This window comes from Dendrobates tinctorius, unplaced genomic scaffold, assembly GCF_039654945.1.
Source record: "Dendrobates tinctorius isolate UK_male_01 unplaced genomic scaffold, ASM3965494v1 ptg000214l, whole genome shotgun sequence".
Classification (NCBI taxonomy): Eukaryota; Metazoa; Chordata; class Amphibia; order Anura; family Dendrobatidae; genus Dendrobates; species Dendrobates tinctorius.
In genome coordinates, this window is record NW_027361881.1 from 6,921,035 (window position 1) to 6,945,468 (window position 24,434).

The following is a 24,434-nucleotide window of genomic DNA, read 5'->3' on the forward strand; positions in this document are numbered from 1 at the left end:
GCAAGGAGACCACATGCACCTCCAACGCAGGAGGATCTGTGCATTCTAACAAGCTATTTGACTACAAAGGGTCCATATATTGTTCTTGTATTGGATGATAACAGAATTGTCCGCTGTCCCTGGGTGAGAGGGTAATAGTCTGCCGGCATCTGGAGATAAAGGGCACTGGCCCATTGGCACATGGATTGACAACACAATGTCCCATTGGCAAGTGACGGCATCATAATCTCCATAGGTGGCATGACTGGTCAATGGTCTGCAGACACCAGGGGTCACAGGACAAAAGGCTTAGTAAGTGGTATGAGGGGACAACGCCACTCTGAACTTAGGGGAGGGTAAGGAGATAATGAACAGTATGCAGACACAACATTGTATCTTAATTAACCAGACGAATATTTTTAGCAAGCCAGAAAGAATAGACTGTTATCTAGATGTTGACTTTTGAATTTAAGTCTTGATTTCTGGTTGGTCAAGAAAATAGACTTTTGCTTTTGTAAGCCTGTAATATAGGCTTGTAAGCTGACATTTCATATAACATATTGTGCTCCAATTCTTGATGACTAGTGATGTTTACTGATATGCTAATTATGTATTGTGTAGCTAGTTTGTCAAAAACAGAGGACGAAAAACTATGCAATAGATTAAATAATCAAGTAATGCTACTTGAGCTCATCTTCATTCTTACCCTTTATGTAAATACTAAATGAAGGACACTTGTTAAGTATAAAAATAGGTTACATGCCTCTGTATAGAGAGATAGACAAAGATTCTGCCAAGACATCCATACATCCAAAGAACCAGAGACCGGACAGCAACCAATACATCATGGTTCCATCATGAGGGACACAGATCTATCATTCTACAGGAAACGACCTAGGGGACCTCGGCCCCTGTTGGAAGAATACAGATCTGCTCCATTGTCCATCGCTGAACCATGGATACATTGGAGAAAATAAGAGTTGAGACCCGCCGGTCGCCTGTCTCCATGGAGATGTTTGTAGAAGCCAGGTTGTGACACTCCGGTCAACTGGCCCTTGTATCTCAATGGACTGTCATCTTATGCTTGTCGTTACCTTGCCTCTGTGTGTGCCACAGGTAGGGTAATCGGCCCTGGGAGCTCCTCTTAAGTTACAGTTGCCATTATCCCGGCGATTCAGTGGAAGGGAGAGACTCTGTAACGTTCACAACCTTGGGGTATTCTGCTGGACTGTTCTACATGTGATTTGTCTGTTTTGTGGTTCAATACAGTATTGCCACACTGTTGTACTCACCCTGTGTTGTCTGAGTAGTGTTATGCCCACATTAAAAGGAGCGCTTGGTGGGCGCTTGGTGGGACGGTCCCTGGTCCGTACGGTTCCGGCTAGTGGACCTGGGGCACCTGTCGACCACCTGTGTCTCCACAAAAGGGTAATGGATAATGAGCATATCATAACTTTGTGTGCACTAGGGGGTCCCAGAATAAATGACGCACTAATAATAAAGAACCGTGACTTATAAAATGGATAGTTATTAAATAGACAACTCTGTAGGTATACTGTAATATAGTAGCTTGCTGTGTAGACCTGAGTGATTGTCTGCACCCAAATATGATGAGAACAATGGCTTTCCATAGATTAAGACTTTCACAGCATTTAGTCTGAAAGATTGCAGATGAATGTCAGGACACACGATCTGTCCATGGCATTGAGTTAATGCTGCTGCTTCACACCAGATTTATAGGAAAATGCTGAGAGTCTGTAATGTGGAGACACAGATGTGCTGAATGGGAGCAGCTCGGATCTCTCCACCCAGAGGTGGGAGCGCAGACTGCAAGGACTGGTGAGAAGCGTCTACATCGTGCATCCATCTGCCTCCTGCTCCACAAGAAGCAGCGATCTCCCAGAAGCTGCGATCTCCTGCCCCACAAGAAGCTGCGACCTCCTGAACCACAAGAAGCTGCGATCTCCTGCACCACAAGAAGCAGCGATCTCCCAGAAGCTGCGATCTCCTGCCCCACAAGAAGCTGCGACCTCCTGAACCACAAGAAGCTGCGATCTCCTAGAAGCTGCGATCTCCTGCACCACAAGAAGCTGCGATCTCCTGCCCACACAAGAAGCTGCGATCTTCTGCCCCACAAGAAGCTGCGATCTCCTGCCCCACCAGAAGCTGTGATCTCCTGCCCCACAAGAAGCTGCGACCTCCTGCCCCACAAGAAGCTGCGACCTCCTGCCCCACCAGAAGCTGTGATCTCCTGCCCCACCAGAAGCTGTGATCTTCTGCCCCACCAGAAGCTGTGATCTCCTGCCCCACAAGAAGGTGCGACCTCCTGCCCCACCAGAAGCTGTGATCTCCTGCCCCACCAGAAGCTGTGATCTCCTGCCCCACAAGAAGCTGCGACCTCCTGAACCACAAGAAGCTGCGATCTCCTGAACCACAAGAAGCTGCGATCTCCTGCCCCACAAGAAGCTGCGATCTCCTGAACCACAAGAAGCTGCGACCTCCTGCCCCACAAGAAGCTGCGACCTCCTGAACCACAAGAAACTGTAATCTGCTCCACAAGAAGCTGCGACCTCCTGAACCACAAGAAGCTGCGACCTCCTGAACCACAAGAAGCTGCGACCTCCTGAACCACAAGAAGCTGCGACCTCCTGCCCCACAAGAAGCTGCGATCTCCTGAACCACAAGAAGCTGTGATCTCCTGCCCCACAAGAAGCTGCGACCTCCTGAACCACAAGAAGCTGCGACCTCCTGAACCACAAGAAGCTGCGATCTCCTGCCCCACAAGAAGCTGCGATCTCCTGAACCACAAGAAGCTGTGATCTCCTGCCACACAAGAAGCTGCGACCTCCTGCCCCACAAGAAGCTGCGACCTCCTGAACCACAAGAAACTGTAATCTGCTCCACAAGAAGCTGCGACCTCCTGAACCACAAGAAGCTGCGACCTCCTGAACCACAAGAAGCTGCGACCTCCTGAACCACAAGAAGCTGCGACCTCCTGAACCACAAGAAGCTGCGACCTCCTGCCCCACAAGAAGCTGCGATCTCCTGCCCCACAAGAAGCTGCGACCTCCTGAACCACAAGAAGCTGCGACCTCCTGAACCACAAGAAGCTGCGATCTCCTGCCCACACAAGAAGCTCAGATCTTCTGCCCCACCAGAAGCTGAGATCTACTGCTCCACAAGAAGCTGCAATCTACTGAGATCTCCAAGAAGCTGCAATCTCCTGACCCACGAGAATCTGCAATCTCCTGCCCCACCAGAAGCTAAGATCTTCTGCCCCACAAGAAGCTGAGATCTCCTTAGATCTCCAAGAAGGTGCGATCTTCTGCCCCACAAGAAGCTGAGATCTCCTGCCCCAATAGAAGCTGAGATCTCCTGCTTCAGAAGCCTCCTCAGATGACAGGAGCACACACTTTGCTCACTGCTGGGATGATGGGCACTGCCACCTTGCTGTGGGGCATCTTCAAAGCTTCTTCTCTTGTGGTTTTGGTGACATTTGCAATTGCCAGGAGTGATGGAGCAAAGCACAAGAGACCTGTTTACTCAGGATCCATCCAGGAGAACAGACCTATAGGAACAAAAGTCAGCGGCATAAACATCCACTTAAACAGACTTAGCCCAGAGCCCTGGTGCTCCAAGGTGGCCGGGAGAAAGTGGCACCTTCAGCTAATCGGGGAGAAAGACTCGCACTTTGAGGTCTACTTCCACCACAGGTATGCGCAGATGTCCCTCAAAACTGCCCAGATCCTGGACAGAGAAGACAAGTCCAAGTACATCTTCATACTGGGGCTATGCTGCAAACTTTGCCTCTCCCCAGAGCACATAGTAACAGAACTGGCACTGGTCACTGTGTATGTGCTGGATCTGAATGACAACGCACCCCAGTTCTTCTCCAACAATCAATCAAGGATCAGCCTGGATGACACCACTGGGCTGAAGTCTGTGGTGTACAGTGTCCAGGCAGAGGATCCAGATCAGGGCACCAATGCTGACCTGGTTTATTTTGCTGATCCTGTAAGCTCCTACTTCTTTGTCATCCCCAAGACTGGACAGGTGGTCCTTGTAGAGTCCATCCTGAACCTCAAGAAGACCATCAATCTGACCCTATTTGCCAGGGATCATGGGCAGCCACCTCTGGTCAGTGAGCCCTTACAAGTGGAGATCTGTCCAAGGGTCAAAAAGTTTTCTGTGCCTGAAAAAGGAGACTATGCTTTGGGGCTGTACAGGCAAAAGAGGTCACCTGAGCTACCTGAAACCTTCACTGCTATATCCATCCCTGAGGATATTTCTGTTGGATCAGTCATCATTACATTGGTGTCCAAAGATTTCCAGGACCCCTGGCATGAACTGGTGTCTCCCTCTACAGAACAGTCTCCTATTGCAGTGAATGGGGAGAGTGGCGAAGTGTCTGTGATCAGGACCCTGGACAGGGAACAAGCAGATAACTATGAGTGTCTGATCAAAGTGCTGGACAGAGCTGGTAAGGATCTCCTGTGTGTGTATACTATGTATATACTATATATGTACTAGGTAGCTGATTATTTTCTGCATGTATCATTTACTATTAGGACAATGGTCAATAGATCTCAGTTCTGCAATCCACACATGATACACATTGTATAGAGATGTAAAGGATCAGGAGCTTTAATCATGGCATGGATGCCTGTGTAGAAGCCAAACTACAGCATAGATAGTTAGTGCTTTCTCATGCTCATCTGGGATCATTGCTGCCATCACTTCCCCAGCTTATCCAGACTCCTGCACGCCAGGTATGCACTGATGTTCTACACAAACATCATTTCTGATGGAAAACATTGGAAAAAGTGGGTTGCGTTACTGTGCCAAGGATGATGACAGCCATAAAAAGCAAGAAAAATTGCTAAATTGGCGACTAAAAGACTTAAATTGGCATTGCAGCATCCACATTTACCACCTAAGTATCAGAAAGATGAGAAATTATATTTCAGTGGGGGTTCGACCACTAGAAAAAAAAAAAAAAAAAGGGACCCCACTTTGCCATCCCTTCCCACCTGATGCTAAAAGACCTAAGAAGTTAGTTTATGTCTTATTCAGTCTTATGTATTTCTGGAAAAGCTGGGTAGAGACCACTACTATAGCTGGGCATGGGGTCTATTGAGTATTGAAGTGCATCAATTCCTATGGAACAATTGGGGGGTCCTATAAACATGTTTAATTATCACGCCACAAGGCTAATCAAAAGGAGCTAAAAACCGCATTTATTCCTCTGCATCTATGAAAGCATCCTGAGACTTGTAGTACCTTAGCCCCCTCCACCAAGACCTACAGGTGTTACATCTGTAAATATTAGTCTATAGGTGATACATTGTATCTGTAGCATGTTGCAATTTGCTGCACAATATATAGGCATCTGTCATTCTGTTTAGCAATTAATGAGTTAACTCCGAGAAGAAATCACATTCGTAGACAAGACAAGAAGTCATTACGGTTTCCTAATCCCGCGTAACATCCATGTTTTGCTCATTACTTGGCATTAGCGCTATAATCCCCCGGTTATTTGCAGAGACCACCTAGCTGATTGAAATCATACGGAACTTCCCCCAGGACACTAAGCTACCTGAATCCCACCCCCCAGAATTCTCCAAGTATGTTTAGGGCCGAGTCTGGTTAATATGTCATTTCTACCTAGATCGCTCCTTTTCCAAGCATCCGGGTGTAATAAGCATCATATACTCCGGGATAAGGCAGCGAGCCCGACCGCAGCCAGGTCAGACGTTGGAAGATTTCCCAAACTTGTCCCAATGTGTCTACACAGGGTCCTCACTTCTGGTGGGTAGATGGGTCGTACCCGCACATTTCTGGGGGTCTATATGGGATTTCCCTCCAGTACGCTCATTGCTTCCAGGCAATAAATGGTTATTGATTTTAATTGGTGCAATGTAGTATTCCAATGGTCGCTCTTTTTGCTGCGGAGCCCCTCATCCCCCCTCCATTAATGGATTCTTACTCTGGATTGTTCACATTCTGCTTTTTTTCTCGCACATTTTTCAAGGGGAAAAAACGGTGCCCAGAACCAGGAATGTGCATGAGATTTCTGAAGTCCCATAATTTGGGAGATGATTAGCACTGACACCGCTTATCTGAAGCCGACTCACCCCCCAAATGAGCCATCGCCTCCCAATTTGGTCATTATGAGCCATGTGGAGAACTGGGAGGCGATGGCTAATTTGGTGGGCGAGTAGTCACCATACATACGGCGTTGCTAAAGGGGTTCAAGACAATAAGTTTAGTAATAAGCTACTAATGATGGAGTCTGAGCAGTGCAATGAATGAAATCAGTGGTGACTGCAGGATGCGTGCACACCAGATCTGTCTCTCCATGTGCACTGACTTTATCAAGTCCCCAATCAATCAGCAACGGCTATGCAATGTGTGATCCTCGGAGCGTGCACTGCACTGATGATCAGAGGTGTCATTTTATGTCTCATCAATATCACCCATTGCGAAAAGGTCTCAACCAACCATATAACATATTATATTATATTCCTGGGGTCCCACCACCTCACTGGTTTTAAAAATTAAGTTGGAGAACCACTGATCTGTAGCAATGTGTTATATATTCTCTGCTGTTCCTCTGCATAGCAGCTCCAATAACTCCCCTGTGCAGAGAACTGCAGCAAAGAGGGCAAGAGTTACTCTGCAGTAAGTGTGCTGGAAACCCACTAAATTCGAGTTCAGAACTACAGCCTGTATTATGCTATACAGATACTATCAATATAATGTATATTATCATACTTGAATTATACTCCAGAGCTGCGCTCACTATTCTGCTGGTGGAGTCACTGTGTACATACATTACATTACTGATCCTGAGTTACATCCTGTATTGTACCCCAGAGCTGCACTCACTATTCTGCTGGTGGAGTCACTGTGTACAAACATTACTGATCCTGAGTTACATCCTGTATTATACCCCAGAGCTGCGCTCACTATTCTGCTGGTGGAGTCACTGTGTACACACATTACATTACTGATCTTGAGTTACATCCTGTATTATACTCCAGAGCTGCGCTCACTATTCTGCTGGTGGAGTCACTGTGTACACACATTACATTACTGATCCTGAGTTACATCCTGTATTATACTCCAGAGCTGCGCTCACTATTCTGCTGGTGGAGTCACTGTGTACATACATTACTGATCCTGAGTTACATCCTGTATTATACCCCAGAGCTGCGCTCACTATTCTGCTGGTGGAGTCACTGTGTACACATATTACATTACTGATCCTGAGTTACATCCTGTATTATACTCCAGAGCTGCGCTCACTATTCTGCTGGTGGAGTCACTGTGTACACACATTACATTACTGATCCTGAGTTACATCCTGTATTATACCCCAGAGCTGCACTCACTATTCTGCTGGTGCAGTCACTGTGTACATACATTACATTACTGATCCTGAGTTACCTCCTGTATTATACGCCAGAGCTGCACTCACTATTCTGCTGGTGCAGTCACTGTGTACATACATTACATTACTGATCCTGAGTTACCTCCTGTATTATACTCCAGAGCTGCACTCACTATTCTGCTGGTGCAGTCACTGTGTACATACATTACATTACTGATCCTGAGTTACATCCTGTATTATACTCCAGAGCTGCACTCACTATTCTGCTGGTGCAGTCACTGTGTACATACATTACATTACTGATCCTGAGTTACATCCCGTATTATACCCCAGAGCTGCACTCACTATTCTGCTGGTGCAGTCAATGTGTACACACATTACATTACTGATCCTGAGTTACATCCTGTATTATACCCCATAGCTGCGCTCACTATTCTGCTGGTGGAGTCACTGTGTACACACATTACTGATCTTGAGTCACATCCTGTATTATAATAATTGCTTTATAATCATTCCATGATTAAGCCCTTTTAGGGTGAAACGCGTAGGAAATTGCTTCCCTCCATACGCCTCTTTATGTCGTTTTTACCTGATGGTATGAAGATTTTATATTCTCAATAAAGCAATTATTATTTTATCTCCTGGAGACGCTGGAAAAATCCTTCTTTATGTTGTGCATGCACTATACACCCTGGTCAGGGTGTTTCCGTGCGTCGGAGGTGTGATCAGGAGTGAAGAGGGGTGAGCTGAATACTTCTTGTTTGTGTACATCCTGTATTATACTCCAGAGCTGCACTCACTATTCTGCTGGTGCAGTCACTGTGTACATACATTACATTACTGATCCTGAGTTACCTCCTGTATTATACCCCAGAGCTGCACTCACTATTCTGCTGGTGCAGTCAGTGTGTACATACATTACATTACTGATCCTGAGTTACATCCTGTATTATACCCAAGAGCTGCACTCACTATTCTGCTGCTGCAGTCACTGTGTACATACATTACATTACAGATCCTGAGTTACATCCTGTATTATACTCCAGAGCAGCACTCACTATTCTGCTGGTGCAGTCACTGTGTACATACATTACATTACTGATCCTGAGTTACATCCCGTATTATACCCCAGAGCTGCACTCACTATTTTGCTGGTGCAGTCACTGTGTACATACATTACATTACTGATCCTGAGTTACCTCCTGTATTATACCCCAGAGCTGCACTCACTATTTTGCTGGTGCAGTCACCTTATACATACATTACATTACTGATCCTGAGTTACATCCTGTATTATACCCAAGAGCTGCACTCACTATTCTGCTGCTGCAGTCACTGTGTACATACATTACATTACTGATCCTGAGTTACATCCTGTATTATACCCCAGAGCTGCACTCACTATTCTGCTGGTGCAGTCACTGTGTACATACATTACATTACTGATCCTGAGTTACATCCCGTATTATACCCCAGAGCTGCACTCACTATTCTGATGGTGCAGTCACTGTGTACATACATTACTGATCCTGAGTTACCTCCTGTATTATACCCCAGAGCTGCACTCACTATTCTGCTGGTGCAGTCACTATGTACATACATTACATTACTGATCCTGAGTTACATCCTGTATTATACTCCAGAGCTGCACTCACTATTCTGCTGGTGCAGTCACTGTGTACATACATTACATTACTGATCCTGAGTTACCTCCTGTATTGTACTCCAGAGCTGCACTCACTATTCTGCTGGTGTAGTCACTGTGTACATACATTACTGATCCTGAGTTACCTCCTGTATTATACCTCAGAGCTGCACTCACTATTCTGCTGGTGCAGTCACTGTGTACATACACTACATTACTGATCCTGAGTTACATCCTGTATTATACTCCAGAGCTGCACTCACTATTCTGCTGGTGCAGTCACTGTGTACATACATTACTGATCCTGAGTTACCTCCTGTATTATACCCCAGAGCTGCACTCACTATTCTGCTGGTGCAGTCACTGTGTACATACACTACATTACTGATCCTGAGTTACATCCTGTATTATACTCCAGAGCTGCACTCACTATTCTGCTGGTGCTGTCACTGTGTACATACATTACTGATCCTGAGTTACCTAATGTATTATACCCCAGAGCTGCACTCACTATTCTGCTGGTGCAGTCACTGTGTACATACACTACATTACTGATCCTGAGTTACATCCTGTATTATACTCCAGAGCTGCACTCACTATTCTGCTGGTGCAGTCACTGTGCACATACATTACATTACTGATCCTGAGTTACCTCCTGTATTATACCCCAGAGCTGCACTCACTATTCTGCTGGTGCAGTCACTGTGTACATACACTACATTACTGATCCTGAGTTACATCCTGTATTATACTCCAGAGCTGCACTCACTATTCTGCTGGTGCAGTCACTGTGCACATACATTACATTACTGATCCTGAGTTACCTCCTGTATTATACCCCAGAGCTGCACTCACTATTCTGCTGGTGCAGTCACTTATATGTATCGAGATCGGAGGAGGTAGCTGTGATCTTGACCAGCGATACTCCTGGGATGTATTGCACTGCACACAGATGAAACATGGAATGACTGTGCCGCCTCTCCCGTTAGACCCACTTGAAATAGACCGAATATGTCCACAATAAAACGACCCGTGAGACCGAGCACAGAGTATGACGTGTCTGTGCCGTGCAGCGGCAGCACGCGCTCGGGGCCGGGTCTCATGCCCCCTTCCTGAGTAGTATGGGGAAACTTTCTGATATAATCTAACTAGAAAGTAACTGTATGTTCAAAAGGTGAAAATGCCCTTAAAAAAGGTACAAAACTTTATGAGCAGCAACTAAAAAAAGAAAAAAAAGAATTATAATCTCGTGCATCACTGAAATCTGTAGAGTCGTTGAGATGATTTTTTGGATCGATGGGAAGGAGTGCGCTCCGAGCTCGGGCTTCCGTGATTTAATGGGAACGTTCACAGCTTGTCTGACCTTCAGACTAATAATAAAGCAGACTCGCCACGTCTTAATAAATGCATCGTCTTCATTTCACGGCTCGCGTTATATGTATAATGTGGGGGGCGCAGGGGGTGATGTATGGCTTCTGTGCCGCCGCTGGGGCTTATGCAGCAATATTCAGATATATGGCCGTGCCTGTAATACAGTATTAACCCCAGCTTACAAGAGTGCCCCCCCCTTCCTGGCTCATAAAGGGGGAGACCCCACTATGATGTCCACATGATGCCGTTCAGAGCCGCTCGTTCACGCACCTCGTGAGCGGTTACAATGGCGCTACTACCCCACACACCGCCGGAGGCGCGTGCCCAGATCCGATATTACAGAAAAGGCCACATGCCGATGGTGCAGCAGTCTTGGCGGGGGTGTGGGGTCATTACATGATGAAGCCCCTTTAAGGATTTGCATTGTTCGGTTGCCAGATGTGGCATACATTTACCCCTATGCCCAGTGTAGGCGGGGTCATACACAGTAGGTAACATTTACCGGCTGACATTATATGGCAGCACACCGTACTTGGATGGTCCGTAAAGACTCCGCATGCAGATGCACAGGGTCACTTTCTTACCCTATGGCACCATTTTTATGTTTTTCCCCTAAATGTTGAGTGTCTTTTGTAAAATCGATTAACACGACTTCCATCTTACACTGGGGCTGAGCTGCAGCATATGCTTAACGTCAGGACGGCGTTCACAGCTCTGCTGGTTGTCATTGGAAACCATCAACAAGCCTGTCGCTTAACAGCGTAGCTGCGCTCTGCTACGGCAGTGAGAAGCTTTCCACCAGGCATCTGATGCATTAATCTGAATATTATGTTCCAGGGTTGCACATAGAGATCATAGGGGCCCTGTAACATTAGTGGTACATAATGTCCCCCCTCGCCCCTCCCCCCCAAAAAAAATATATATATTTGGCAGGGTCACAGAGGAGCATATCTTACAACTTTGCAGCCTTTACAAAGTAAGTTTCCTCCTACGGAACCCCTAGATTCCTCTTTCATTGCACCCAAAAGTATGATGTCAACAAGAGTGCCCCCACAAACACTGTAAGATGCCCCCACAGTGCATTCCTCCACAGTATCCTCCACGTGCACAGTATGATGACCCTACTGTACCCCATCTCAACTCCCCCATAGAATCATAGAATCGTAGAGTTGGAAGGGACTTCCTGGGCCATCTGGTCCAACCCCCTGCTCAAAGCAGGATTCGCTAAATCATCCCAGTCAGATGTCTGTCCAGCCTCTGTTTGAAGACTTCCATTGAAGGAGAACTCACCACTTCTCGTGGCAGCCTGTTCCACTCATTGATCACTCTAACTGTCAAAAAGTTTTTTCTAATATCTAATCTGTCTCCTCCCATTCAGTTTCATCCCATTGCTTCTAGTCTTTCCTTGTGCAAATGAGAATAAAGTTGATCCTTCTACAATGTGACAGCCCTTTAGATATTTGTAGACAGCTATTAAGTCTCCTCTCAGTCTTCTCTTTTGCAAACTAAACATTCCCAAATCCTGCAACCTTTCCTCATAAGACAGGGTTTGCAGACCCGTCACCATTCTGGTCGCTCTTTTCTGAACTTGTTCCAGTTTGTTGATGTCTTTTTTAAAATGTGGCGCCCAAAACTGGACACAATATTCCAGATGAGGTCTGACCAAAGAGGAGCAGAGGGAAATAATGACTTCACGTGATCTAGACTGTATGCTTCTGTTAATACATCCTAGAATTGCATTTGCCTTTTTTGCTGCTGCATCACACTGTTGACTCATATTCAGTCTGTGATCTATTAGTATACCCAAGTATTTTTCACATGTGCTGTCACTTAGCCCTATTCCTCCCATTCTATATATGCTTTTTTCATTTTTATTGCCCAGATGTAGTACTTTGCATTTCTCCCTGTTAAAAACCATTCTGTTAGTTGCTGCCCACTTCTCCAGTTTATTTATATCTTTTTGAATCCTCTCTCTCTCTTCTCTAGTATTAGCTATCCCTCCTAGCTTTGTGTCATCAGCAAATTTAATCAGTTTACCCTCAATTCCTTCATCTAAATTGTTGATAAAGATGTTGAACAATACAGGGCCCAGGACAGAGCCCTGTGGTACCCCACTTGACACATTCTTCCAACTGGATGTGCAGCCATTTACGACCACTCTTTGGGTCCAATCACTAAGCCAGTTATGAATCCACCTAACAGTTGCCTTGTCCATTCCATACTTAGTCATTTTTTCAATAAGGATTGTATGAGATACTTTGTCAAATGCTTTGCTGAAGTCAAGATATACTATATCTACAGCATTTCCTTGATCCACCCAATCAGTGATTCTGTCATAGAAGGAAATTAAGTTAGTCTGACATGACTTATTAGTTACAAACCCATGCTGACTCTGTGGTGAGCCCCAATGCAGTATGACACCCCAACTGTGACCCCAACCCAGATCTCCATGCAGCGTTACATGAACACCTTATTTCTTACATTATTGTTGGTCAGAACAATGGAAGCAATTGTTACCACCCACCTTTCGTGTCTACCTCTTTCCTCATAGACTGTAAGCTTGCGAGCAGGGCCCTCATTCCTCTTGGTATCTGTTATGATCTATGTGATTATTGTTATGCTGTAATGTCTATTGTCTGTACAAGTCCCCTCTGAAATGTAAAGTGCTGTGGAATATGTCGGCGCTATAGAAATATTATTATTAGATCCATGCAGTATAATGGCCCATCTCACCACACTGTATAATGGCCACCACTAGCCCTACACACAGTATGATGAACCCCACACAAACCTTCACACTGTATACATTTCTTGCATACAGTATTATGGCCCCCACATAGCCCTCCAAACGTTATAATGACCCAAACATAGCCCCCATACATTATAATAGTCCCCACATAGCCCACCATATAGTATAATGGGCCCCATAGGCCTCCATATAACATACTGCACTCCCCATAGTCCTCCATATAGTATAATGCACTTTTCATAGTCCTTCATACAGTATGATCTCCCATAGTTGTCCATGTACACTCAGTTCCCATAGTCCTACATGACGTATAATGCACTCCCCATAGTCCTCCATATAGTATAATGTACTCCATATAGTCCTCCATATGCACGCCCCATAATTCTCCATACAGTATGATGCATTAGCCATAGTCCTTCATACAGTATAATGCAGTTCCCATTGTACTCAATACAGTATAATACACTTCCCATAGTCCTCCATATATTATAATGCACCCCCCATAGTCCTCCATATAGTATAATGCAGTTCTCATAGTCCTCAATACAGTATAATGCCCTCCCCATAGTCCTCCATACAGTATAATGCCCTCTCTATAGTCCTCCATACAGTATAATGCCCTCTCTATAGTCCTCAATACAGTATAATGTACTACCCATAGTCCTCCATATAGTATACTGTGCCCAATAATCCTCCATATAGTATAAAGCACTACATATAGTATACTGCACTCCCAATTGTATCCCATACAGTATAATGCACTTTCTATAGTTCTTCATACAGTATATTGATCTCCCATAGTCCTTCGTGTACATGCAGTTCCCATAGTCCTCCATGTAGTATAATGCACTCCCAATAGTCCACCATATAGTATAACAGATTCCTCAAAGTTCTACATGTAGTATAATGCACTCCCTATAGGCCTCCATATGCACCTGCCCATAGCTCTCCTTACACAACCAAACTCAGGGTACAAAATACCCAGAAAAACACCATTCAAAAGAGCATAAAATATATATATTTTTTATTAAGGATTAAATGTAAAAAAAAGACATGAACCAGAGAGTAAATGGGACATTTAAGAGGATTCAAAGGGGATAAAATCAAGTAAATAAAAGTGGGAGGGGGTTTTCACAAAAAGTAAAGGGTAGCAAGGTAGTCTACATCAGACAAAGCAGGGAATGTCAATGAACTTCCATGATTCAGGTAAGCATTAGCATTGGCTGCAAGAGGAGCTGCTGGGCGGTGACCGCTGCCGGAGGAAGTTCGGTGCAATGTTTCACCTCTGAGTCTCATCTGCAGGAGCTTTGTCGGATTGAGCACAAATGTTGTAAAGCTCTGGAAGTGAACCGTAAAAATTAACTTTTGAGGTGGAATATCTATGCGACTACAAGAGAGTTCAGGATGAGGAGCTGTATCTGGTAAAATGGAAAGGCTACTCGGACACTGAGTGTTCGTGGGAACCTCGTCATCATCTCAAGTGCTTCCATCTTGTAAAGCAGTTTCACCGTGATTTGGAGAGAGAGCTCCTCCGGAGGCCAGAGTCTCAATGGAACACTACAAAGTAAAAAGTTTATTGCACAGTGCCCACGTAGGCTTGATTCAAGTCTTTCTCAACATGTAATTTTAAAGGCCAAACAGAGACAAAGACTTCGATTGTGGGAGCAACAACTCAATGCTAAACGTGCCCACTCGGGCCCTATATTAGTAGAGAATGAAGTTGATCTGGAGGGGCGCTCAAAAGACTTCATGTAAGAATTAGCATGATACCATAAATCATAGTACAGACTATTAAGACAGCATAGTGAGAAAAATAATCAGTCTGTCTAGATGTATATCATACAGTATAACATTGGAAGACTAGGGAAAAAAAAGCTTAATCAGTCCATAATATAAAGGTAGTATGACGCTTACCCATATTGAGGTGAAGGGACCCCACATACAGCCACCAGTGTCTAATGTGCATTTTGCTGTTATGCTTTCGCAAGGGGAGTGCACTCCCAATAGTTCTCCATATAGCATACTGCATTCCTCATTGTGCTCCATACAGTATAACACAGTCCCAATAGTCCTCCATAGAGTATAATGCAGTCCCAATAGTCCTCCATAGAGTATAATGCAGTCCCAATAGTCCTCCATAGAGTATAATGCAGTCCCAATAGTCCTCCATAGAGTATAATGCAGTCCCAATAGTCCTCTATACAGTATGTCAGGTCCAAGCATTCCTACATGAACAGTTTCATGGAAAGTGGATTTGTCGTCGTGGGACAGTTGAATGGTCACCAAGGTCTCCCAATCAGACCCCCTTACACTTATCTTTGGGGTCATCTGAAGGCAATTGTCTATGCTGTGAAGACACGAGATGTGCAGCATCTGAAACAACGGATACTGGAAGCCTGTGCTAGCATTTCTTCTGCGGTGTTGCTATCAGTGTGTGAAGAGTGGGAGAAGAGGGTTGCATTGACAATCCAACACAATGGGCAGCACTTTGAACACATTTTATAAGTGGTCACAAACTTGTAAATACCTCATGAAAGAATAAAGTTACGTTAAAACCAAGCACATCATTGTTTATCTTGTGAAATTCTCAATAAGTTTGATGGGCCACATGACCCTCTTCCCATTGAAAAAAAAATAAAGATGGATCAAAAATGGTCGACTTCAAAATGGCCACCATGGTCACCACCCATCTTGAAAAGTTTCCCCCCCTCCCATATACTAATGTGCCACAAACAGGAAATTGATATCACCAACCTTTCCCATTTTATTTAGGTGTATCCGTATAAATGGCCCACCCTGTAGATGACCGGCAGAGTGCAGTGCGTCACTGCTATTTTCCAAGTGTGAACCAATAGAGTGTGTGCACACGTTACGGATTCTGCTGCGGATCCATTTAAGTCAATGCAAATTGAAATCTGCAGTGCCCACGGTATGGAATTTTCCGCACGGATTTGCTGCGGATTTAAATCCGCAGCATGTCACTTCTTTGTGCGAATTCCGCTGCGGTTTGGCACCTGCTCCATGACAGGTGTCAAACCGCAGGGGAAAACCGCAGGCTAATCCGCAGAAAATCTGCAGGTCTTTTGACCTACGGATTTAGACAAATCTGCGCTGAAAATTCCGGAGCAGAATCTGCACCGTGTGCACACACCCTTAGGGTATGTGCACACGGTGCGGATTCTGCTGCGGTTCCGCAGCGTTTCTGCAGCTGCGGGTCCGCAGCAGATTCTGCTGCATTGTACAGTACCTTTATTTCCTATGGAAATTAAAAAACGCAGTGCACATGCTGCGGATTTTCCAGCGCGGTTTTGCTGCGGTTTACAATCCGCAGCATGTCAATTGTTTGGTGCAGAAACGCTGCAGTTTTACACCTCATCCATTATGAGGTGTAAAACCGCAGGACTTTTGTCCTGCGGATTTACCTGCGGTTTTCTCTCCAAAATCCGCACACCCAAAAAACTGTGTGTGCACATAGCCTTAGGGTCTGTGCACACATTGCAGATTCTAGTGCGGATCCGCAGCAGATTCTCCTGCGTTGTACAGTACCATTCTATCCAATGTAAAATAAAAAACGCTGCATTTCGGCAGCATGTCAATTCTTTGTGCGGATTCCACAGTGTTTTACACCTGCTCCATTACAGGAATCCGCAGGAAATCTGCACTAAATCCGTAAAACGCCGGTCATTTTACCTGCGGATTTCGCAACATCCGCAGCACAATCCTCAGCGTGTGCACATACCCTGAGGCTCCCTTCCAGATGCACTTCCATTAGGCTTTCTGTTCTGAAAGCTGCAGCATTGTGAACATTTTCTGTGCCACAATCAGAATGAAAAGGGCTAAAAAAACACATTCTGTCGCTAACAAGAGGAAAACCGTGCGCATGGTTTACAAACAGGGCAGTGGTATAAGCAGTTTGTAACGAAATTCCACCTGAAAAGTGAGCGCGAGGATTAGCCCCATGTGTGCAGGACCCTAGGGTGCCTTCCCCCCAAATCACCATAAAACACTGAGCGGACAGCACACGTCACAGTCTGGTTTTTCCAGCACGGTTTTTTTATTGCATAGTCGTTAAAGCACGACGTCAACGTGTTTTACTATAATCGTGCCTGGGTTTATCCCTTTTTTAATGGAAACTTCAAGAAAAAAAAAAAAACCCACTATCGTAGCACCACACAAAAAATAAACCATGCAATCGCCTCCCTGGTGCCGTTCCTGCGATGTCGGCACGGTGATTCCTGGCGGTCACGCGACAACTGCTGCTAATCATCAGCCGCTGATCGGCTGCAGCCTTCACAGTTCCGCCGATTGTCAGCAGCGGTGATTCCTGGCGGTCACGCGACAACTGCTGCTAATCATCAGCCGCTGATCGGCTGCAGCCTTCACAGTTCTGCTGATTGTCAGCAGCGGTGATTCCTGGCGGTCACGCGACAACTGCTGCTAATCATCAGCCGCTGATCGGCTGCAGCCTTCACAGTTCTGCTGATTGTCAGCAGCGGTGATTCCTGGCGGTCACGCGACAACTGCTGCTAATCATCAGCCGCTGATTGGCTGCAGCCTTCACAGTTCCGCCGATTGTCAGCAGCGGTCAATTACCATAATATCACAATCACAGCGTCAGTCATGGAGGTGGGTGTACGGGTTTCTGTTTGGGGGGGGGGTATATGTGGCCATATATGCTGCGGAGAGCCCCATTAATTAAAAAAAAATACATCAAAAACATAAAAATGAAGGAAAAACGTGTCAAGACGGCGACAATTCAGGAAAAAAAGGGTAAAGTTTCAGGCGCACATCTGACTTCCTGTTAATCGTTGCCTGACGGCAGAGAATAATACACAAAATATCCACAATAATGTTCTGACAAGGTGCGGAGACTTCTACTTACAGAAACATTCCTTATATGGCTCCTAAATGTTAGGGCAACGAAAGGTGTAGTTGTCCATGGCAACCAATCAGATCACACCTCTCATTTTCTAACCTGGACTGACAGAATGAAAGCCAACCGGTGATTGGTTGAGTGTTAAAAAAAAAACAACAAAATATCAGACAATGAATGGCTTCTCATAACAACAAATTAGATCGCTTTTTACATTTTCTATCGTTTTATGACAGGATGAAAGCTGTTTTGTGATTGGCTGCTTGTGCGTAAACACTGGGGTAGACAAACCATAGTTGCTCAGTTGACCAGTCAGATCGTTTGTCTTATGTCTAAACTGGACTGACAGGATGAAAGCTGTTCTGTGATTGGAAGCTCATGTACATTAAACGCAATGGCAGAAAAAAAAAAGAGCTGCAGTTGTACATAGTAACCAGTCAGATTACTTCTCTCATTTTATAACCTACGGTAGAATAATGAAAGCTGAGTTATGATTGGTTGCTATGGACAAAATGGCGGCTTTCTTGCTTAGTTGTTAGGAGTAACGGCATATATAGTGAGGGAGGAGGGATGGGGGCCTGGATTTAAGACACGTGTGTGTATATGGTCTTAGTCCATGGAATATGGAGGTGTTTATGACTGACCTGATGCTGGAGGCTTGTATGGTGTGCCGGCTGCATGTGGCCAGCAGTGCAGGCGACTCCTCCTGACCCAGGTGCAGCTGCCGAGCTTCATGCTCCGGCCCAGGTGCGGTGATACAGGCCGTGTTCACACTATTATTACCTCATGTCCCTTTTTGTTAGTTTTTTCCTCAGGTTTTCACTGACTAGTCATCTCCTTAGGGTATGTGCACACGGGGCGGATTCTGCTGCGTTGTACAGTACCTTTATTTCCTATGGAAATTAAAAAACGCAGTGCACATGCTGCGGATTTTTCTGCTGTTTACAATCCGCAGCATGTCAATTGTTTGGTGCAGAAACGCTGCGGTTTTATACTTCATCCATTACTTTTGTCCTGCGGAATTACCTGCGGTTTTCAATACAAAATCCGCACACCAAAAAACCTACGTGTGCACAAAGCCTTAGGCCGCATTTAGGTGTCTGATGCGCCGCTCTGCCCTGTGCCCACATCGGGAGACGCTGCTGTCGCATGTGAATCTCCCTAATAATGTCTAGCTGGTGTCTAATGTCGACATGTCAGCACCCACTTTATCTTATATTGGTGGCGGTTCAGGCGTGGCTGCCTCCCGATCCGCGCGCTCCGTGGTGTTGTGCAGTCAGGTTCCATAGATGCTTTTAAGGCTATGTTCACACGTTGCAGTTTTTTCCCCGCAGGCAAAACCTGCTCTCTTGGCAGTCAAGAAGCAACGTCAAACAAGCAGGTTTTGCAGAATGTTTGCCACGTTTATGCTGCATTTTTGTCGCTGTTAAAGTTTACTGCATAAAAAAATAATCTGATTCAACTTCATCAGGTATTGGCACCAAAAACGCAGAAAAACCTGAAACCAGCGTCTTTTTTTTAATTCACACAGTGTGGTTGCAATCTGCACATAACCACTGAGTGTAATTGCGCCCAGCAGATCTGGTTACGTAGTATTATATCTCCTGTATTCATATTGCCACATTTGCCATTCAGTAGTGAAGGAAAGCTGTGTGACAGTGTTATTGGAAATTGCAGCCATACAGATGATCCAGCTTTCCTCAGAAACAAATATAACCATACATACTCCAGGAGTCGGCAAATCTCCGGGGAATGTATACAGGTGTGTCTGAGGTCTGTAAACAGGGCCAGCGGTCTGGGATCTGTAAATGGGACAGAGCGTGGATGTGGGGTCTGGAATCTGTAAATGGGGCAGGGAGTGGGTGTGTTGTCTGGGGTCTGTAAATGGCGGAGAGGGTGGATGTGTGGTCTGGGGTCTGTAAATGGGGGAGAGGGTGGATGTATGGTCTGGGGTCTGTAAATGGGACAGGGAGTGGGTGTGTTGTCTGGGGTCTGTAAGTGAGCAGTCAGTGGATGTGTGGTCTGGGATCTGTAAATGGGGGAGAGGATGGATGTGTGGTCTGGGGTCTGTAAATGGGGCAGAGAGTGGGTGTGTTGTCTGGGGTCTGTAAATGGCGGAGAGGGTGGATGTGTGATCTGGGGTCTGTAAATGGGGCAGAGAGTGGGTGTGTTGTCTGGGGTCTGTAAATGGCGGAGAGGGTGGATGTGTGGTCTGGGATCTGTAAATGGGGCAGGGACTGGGTGTGTTGTCCGGGGTCTGTAAATGGCGGAGAGGGTGGGTGTGTTGTCTGGGGTCTGTAAATGGCGGAGAGGGTGGGTGTGTTGTCTGGGGTCTGTAAATGGCGGAGAGGGTGGGTGTGTTGTCTGGGGTCTGTAAATGGCGGAGAGGGTGGGTGTGTTGTCTGGGGTCTGTAAATGGCGGAGAGGGTGGATGTGTGGTCTGGGATCTGTAAATGGGGCAGGGAGTGGGTGTGTTGTCTGGGGTCTGTAAATGGCGGAGAGGGTGGGTGTGTGGTCTGGGGTCTATAAATGGCGGAGAGGGTGGGTGTATTGTCTGGGGTCTGTAAATGGCGGAGAGGGTGGATGTGTGGTCTGGGATCTGTAAATGGGGCAGGGAGTGGGTGTGTTGTCTGGGGTCTGTAAATGGCGGAGAGGGTGGGTGTGTTGTCTGGGGTCTGTAAATGGCGGAGAGGGTGGGTGTGTTGTCTGGGGTCTGTAAATGGCGGAGATTGTGGGTGTGTTGTCTGGGGTCTGTAAATGGCGGAGATTGTGGGTGTGTTGTCTGGGGTCTGTAAATGGCGGAGAGGGTGGGTGTGTTGTCTGGGGTCTGTAAATGGCGGAGAGGGTGGGTGTGTTGTCTGGGGTCTGTAAATGGCGGAGAGGGTGGGTGTGTTGTCTGGGGTCTGTAAATGGTGGAGAGGGTGGATGTGTGGTCTGGGATCTGTAAATGGGGCAGGGAGTGGGTGTGTTGTCTGGGGTCTGTAAATGGCGGAGAGGGTGGATGTGGGGTCTGGGATCTGTAAATGGCGGAGAGGGTGGGTGTGTTGTCTGGGGTCTGTAAATGGCGGAGAGGGTGGGTGTGTTGTCTGGGGTCTGTAAATGGGGCAGAGAGTGGGTGTGTTGTCTGGGGTCTGTAAATGGCGGAGAGGGTGGATGTGTGGTCTGGGATCTGTAAATGGGGCAGGGAGTGGGTGTGTTGTCTGGGGTCTGTAAATGGCGGAGAGGGTGGATGTGTGGTCTGGGATCTGTAAATGGGGCAGGGAGTGGGTGTGTTGTCTGGGGTCTGTAAATGGGGCAGGGAGTGGGTGTGTTGTCGGGTCTGTAAATGGCGGAGAGGGTGGGTGTGTTGTCTGGGGTCTGTAAATGGCGGAGAGGGTGGGTGTGTTGTCTGGGGTCTGTAAATGGCGGAGAGGGTGGGTGTGTTGTCTGGGGTCTGTAAATGGCGGAGAGGGTGGATGTGTGGTCTGGGATCTGTAAATGGGGCAGGGAGTGGGTGTGTTGTCTGGGGTCTGTAAATGGCGGAGAGGGTGGATGTGTTGTCTGGGGTCTGTAAATGGGGCAGAGAGTGGGTGTGTTGTCTGGGGTCTGTAAATGGCGGAGAGGGTGGATGTGTTGTCTGGGGTCTGTAAATGGGGCAGAGAGTGGGTGTGTTGTCTGGGGTCTGTAAATGGCGGAGAGTGTGGATGTGGGGTCTGGGATTTGTAAATGGCGGAGAGGGTGGGTGTGTTGTCTGGGGTCTGTAAATGGCGGAGAGGGTGGGTGTGTTGTCTGGGGTCTGTAAATGGCGGAGAGGGTGGGTGTGTTGTCTGGGGTCTGTAAATGGGGCAGGGAGTGGGTGTGTTGTCTGGGGTCTGTAAATGGTGGAGAGGGTGGATGTGTGGTCTGGGATCTGTAAATGGGGCAGGGAGTGGGTGTGTTGTCTGGGGTCTGTAAATGGCGGAGAGGGTGGATGTGTGGTCTGGGATCTGTAAATGGGGCAGGGAGTGGGTGTGTTGTCTGGGGTCTGTAAATGGCGGAGAGGGTGGATGTGTTGTCTGGGGTCTGTAAATGGGGCAGAGAGTGGGTGTGTTGTCTGGGGTCTGTAAATGGCGGAGAGGGTGGATGTGGGGTCTGGGATCTGTAAATGGCGGAGAGGGTGGGTGTGTTGTCTGGGGTCTGAAAATCGTTGTATGCCTAATATGGTGTCTATAAATAGGGAAAGGTGCCTCATCTGGAGTCTGTGATCTGGCCTTTATTATTAAGGAGGTCTTTTAATTTTGACAGCTGTTTTTTTTGGGGAGGAAGAGAGCAGTTTTTATAGGGGGCCTGTATAAGTATTCATTTTGGGATTTTGCAGACAAGGTAATATATTTTTTTTCACTGGCTGCAAGTATCCGACGTTTCACCCATCCAAGATGGCCAATGGCCATAATACTTTAAAACCATACTGGGCATAACGGTGGGCAGAGGTTTGAGCACCAGCATGTGATTTTTATGCTAAATACTCTAATTTGGGACATATCCTATATACATGGGCTGGGCATAAATCCCATAAATTCCCTCCGGCATCTCACTGATGTCCATGTGAAAAAGTTGTCAAGCATGATTCTGAATATACTCCACAAATGAGACTGACCAACGTCTTCTGTCCCCGCCTGGATTCTCTGCTCAGATGGTGCAGATCTCTTCCTGTACTCGCCCCACATTCAGCCCAGAACGTACCGTACTCTGAATAAGGTGCATCAGTGATGTATTGACTGTTGAATTGGGATAAGAGTAATTGCTTCCTAGGTGTGTGCTGGGATCTCTACAATTACAGCTGGCTTGTGTTTCCTCATCAATATGTGTTGATGTCTATGGGGAAAGCCACAATCATTCTTCCGCAAGTTTCAAAAGAGAAATCTGCACGGCGTTCCCGGGAGAAAACTCAGAACATTATAATTTGCAAATTATTGTTTGTAACTTTCCGTTGCCTTCTGGTTGAAAAGTAAACATTAGTTCACAATTATGGAGCACTGACGTGAAATGCCCGATAGGTGGGGGTCCGGACTGCTCAGATCCCCCTCCTATTTACAAATTAAGTGGGTTTCTGGCTCAACAGCAGTTACAGGAGCTTCTACCAAACTTAGAATATCATCACAAAGTGAATTTATTTCAGTTATTCAATACAAAAAGTGACTCTCCTCTATTCTATAGAGTCATTACACACAGAGTGATCTATGTCACGGGTTTATTTCTGGTAATGTTGATGATTATGGCTTACAGCCAATGAAAACACAGAAGTCATTATCTCAGAAAATTAGAATACTTTATAACACCAGCTGGAAAATGATTGTAAAATCTGAAATGTTGTCCTCCTGAAATGTATGATCAGTAAATGCACTCAATACTTGGTCGGGCTCCTTTGGAATCAATTACTGCATCAATGCAGCGTGGCATGGAGCAGGGGGTTGGACCAAATGACCCAGGAGGTCCCTTCCAACTCTACCATTCTATGATCAGCCTGTGGCACTGCTGGGGGTTATGGAAGCCCAGGTTGCTTTGATAGCAGCCTTCAGCTCATCTGCATTGTTGGGTCTGGTGTCTCTCATCTTCCTCTTGACAATACTCCATAGATTCTCTATGGGGTTAAGGTCAGGCGAGTTTGCTGCCAATCAAGCCCAGTGATACTGTTGTGTGTACACCAGGTATTGGTACTTTTGGCAGTGTGGACAGGGGCCAAGTCCTGCTGGAGAATTACATTTCCATCTCCATAAAGCTTGTCAGCAGAGGGGAGCATGAAGAGCTCTAAAATGTCCTGGTGGACGGCTGCGCTGACTTTGGTCTTGATAAAACACAGTGGACCTACACCAGCAGATGACATGGCTCCCCAAACCATCACTGATTGTGGAGACTTCACACTAGACCTCCAGCAGCTTGGATTGTGGCCTCTCCGCTCTTCCCCCAGACTCTGGGACCTTGATTCCCGAATGAAATGCAAAATTTACTTTAATCTAAAAACAACACCTTGGACCACTGACAACAGTCCAGTTATTTCTCCTTGGCCTGGGTAAGATGCTTCTGGCGTTATCTATTGGTCATGAGTGGCTGACACAAGGAATGTGACACTTGTAGCCCATGTCCTGGATATGTCTGTGTTCTGTGTGTGGTGGCTCTTGAAGTAATGACTCCAGCAGCATTCCACTCCTTGTGAATGTCCCCCACATTTTTTAATGTCCTTTTCTTAACAATCCTTTCCAGGCTGCGGTTATCCCGGTTGCTTGTGCACCTTTTTCTACCACACTTTTTTCTTCCACCCCACTTTCCATTAATATGCTTGGATACAGCACTGTGTAAACAGCCGGCTTCTTTAGCAATTACCTTTGTGGCTTCCCCTCCTTATGGAGTGTGTCAGTGACTGCCTTCTGGACATCCATCAGGTCAGCAGTCTTCCCCATGATTGTGG

General features: G+C 46.2%; 1 protein-coding gene and 1 long non-coding RNA gene across 4 annotated transcripts in view; one reads left to right on the plus strand and one right to left on the minus strand.

Moving 5' to 3' along the window:
- Nucleotides 1–14,144: 14,144 nt before the first annotated feature.
- Nucleotides 14,145–18,767, minus strand: LOC141058782 (uncharacterized). Its single transcript, XR_012222295.1, has 2 exons — nt 18,655–18,767; nt 14,145–14,694 (listed from the first exon to the last, which is right to left on the minus strand). It is a non-coding gene; the product is annotated as an uncharacterized lncRNA (long non-coding RNA).
- Nucleotides 17,618–24,434, plus strand: part of LOC141058780 (neural-cadherin-like) — a 131,730-nt gene continuing 124,913 nt past the window's right edge. The window contains exon 1 of one of the 3 annotated variants that reach the window (XM_073554996.1): nt 17,618–17,763. The gene's annotated coding sequence lies outside the window, so the exon portion shown is untranslated. Of the gene's footprint in view, nt 17,764–18,299; nt 18,758–22,101; nt 22,352–24,434 lie in introns of those variants that run through there. The other 2 variants (XM_073554995.1, XM_073554997.1) reach the window with 2 other exon arrangements.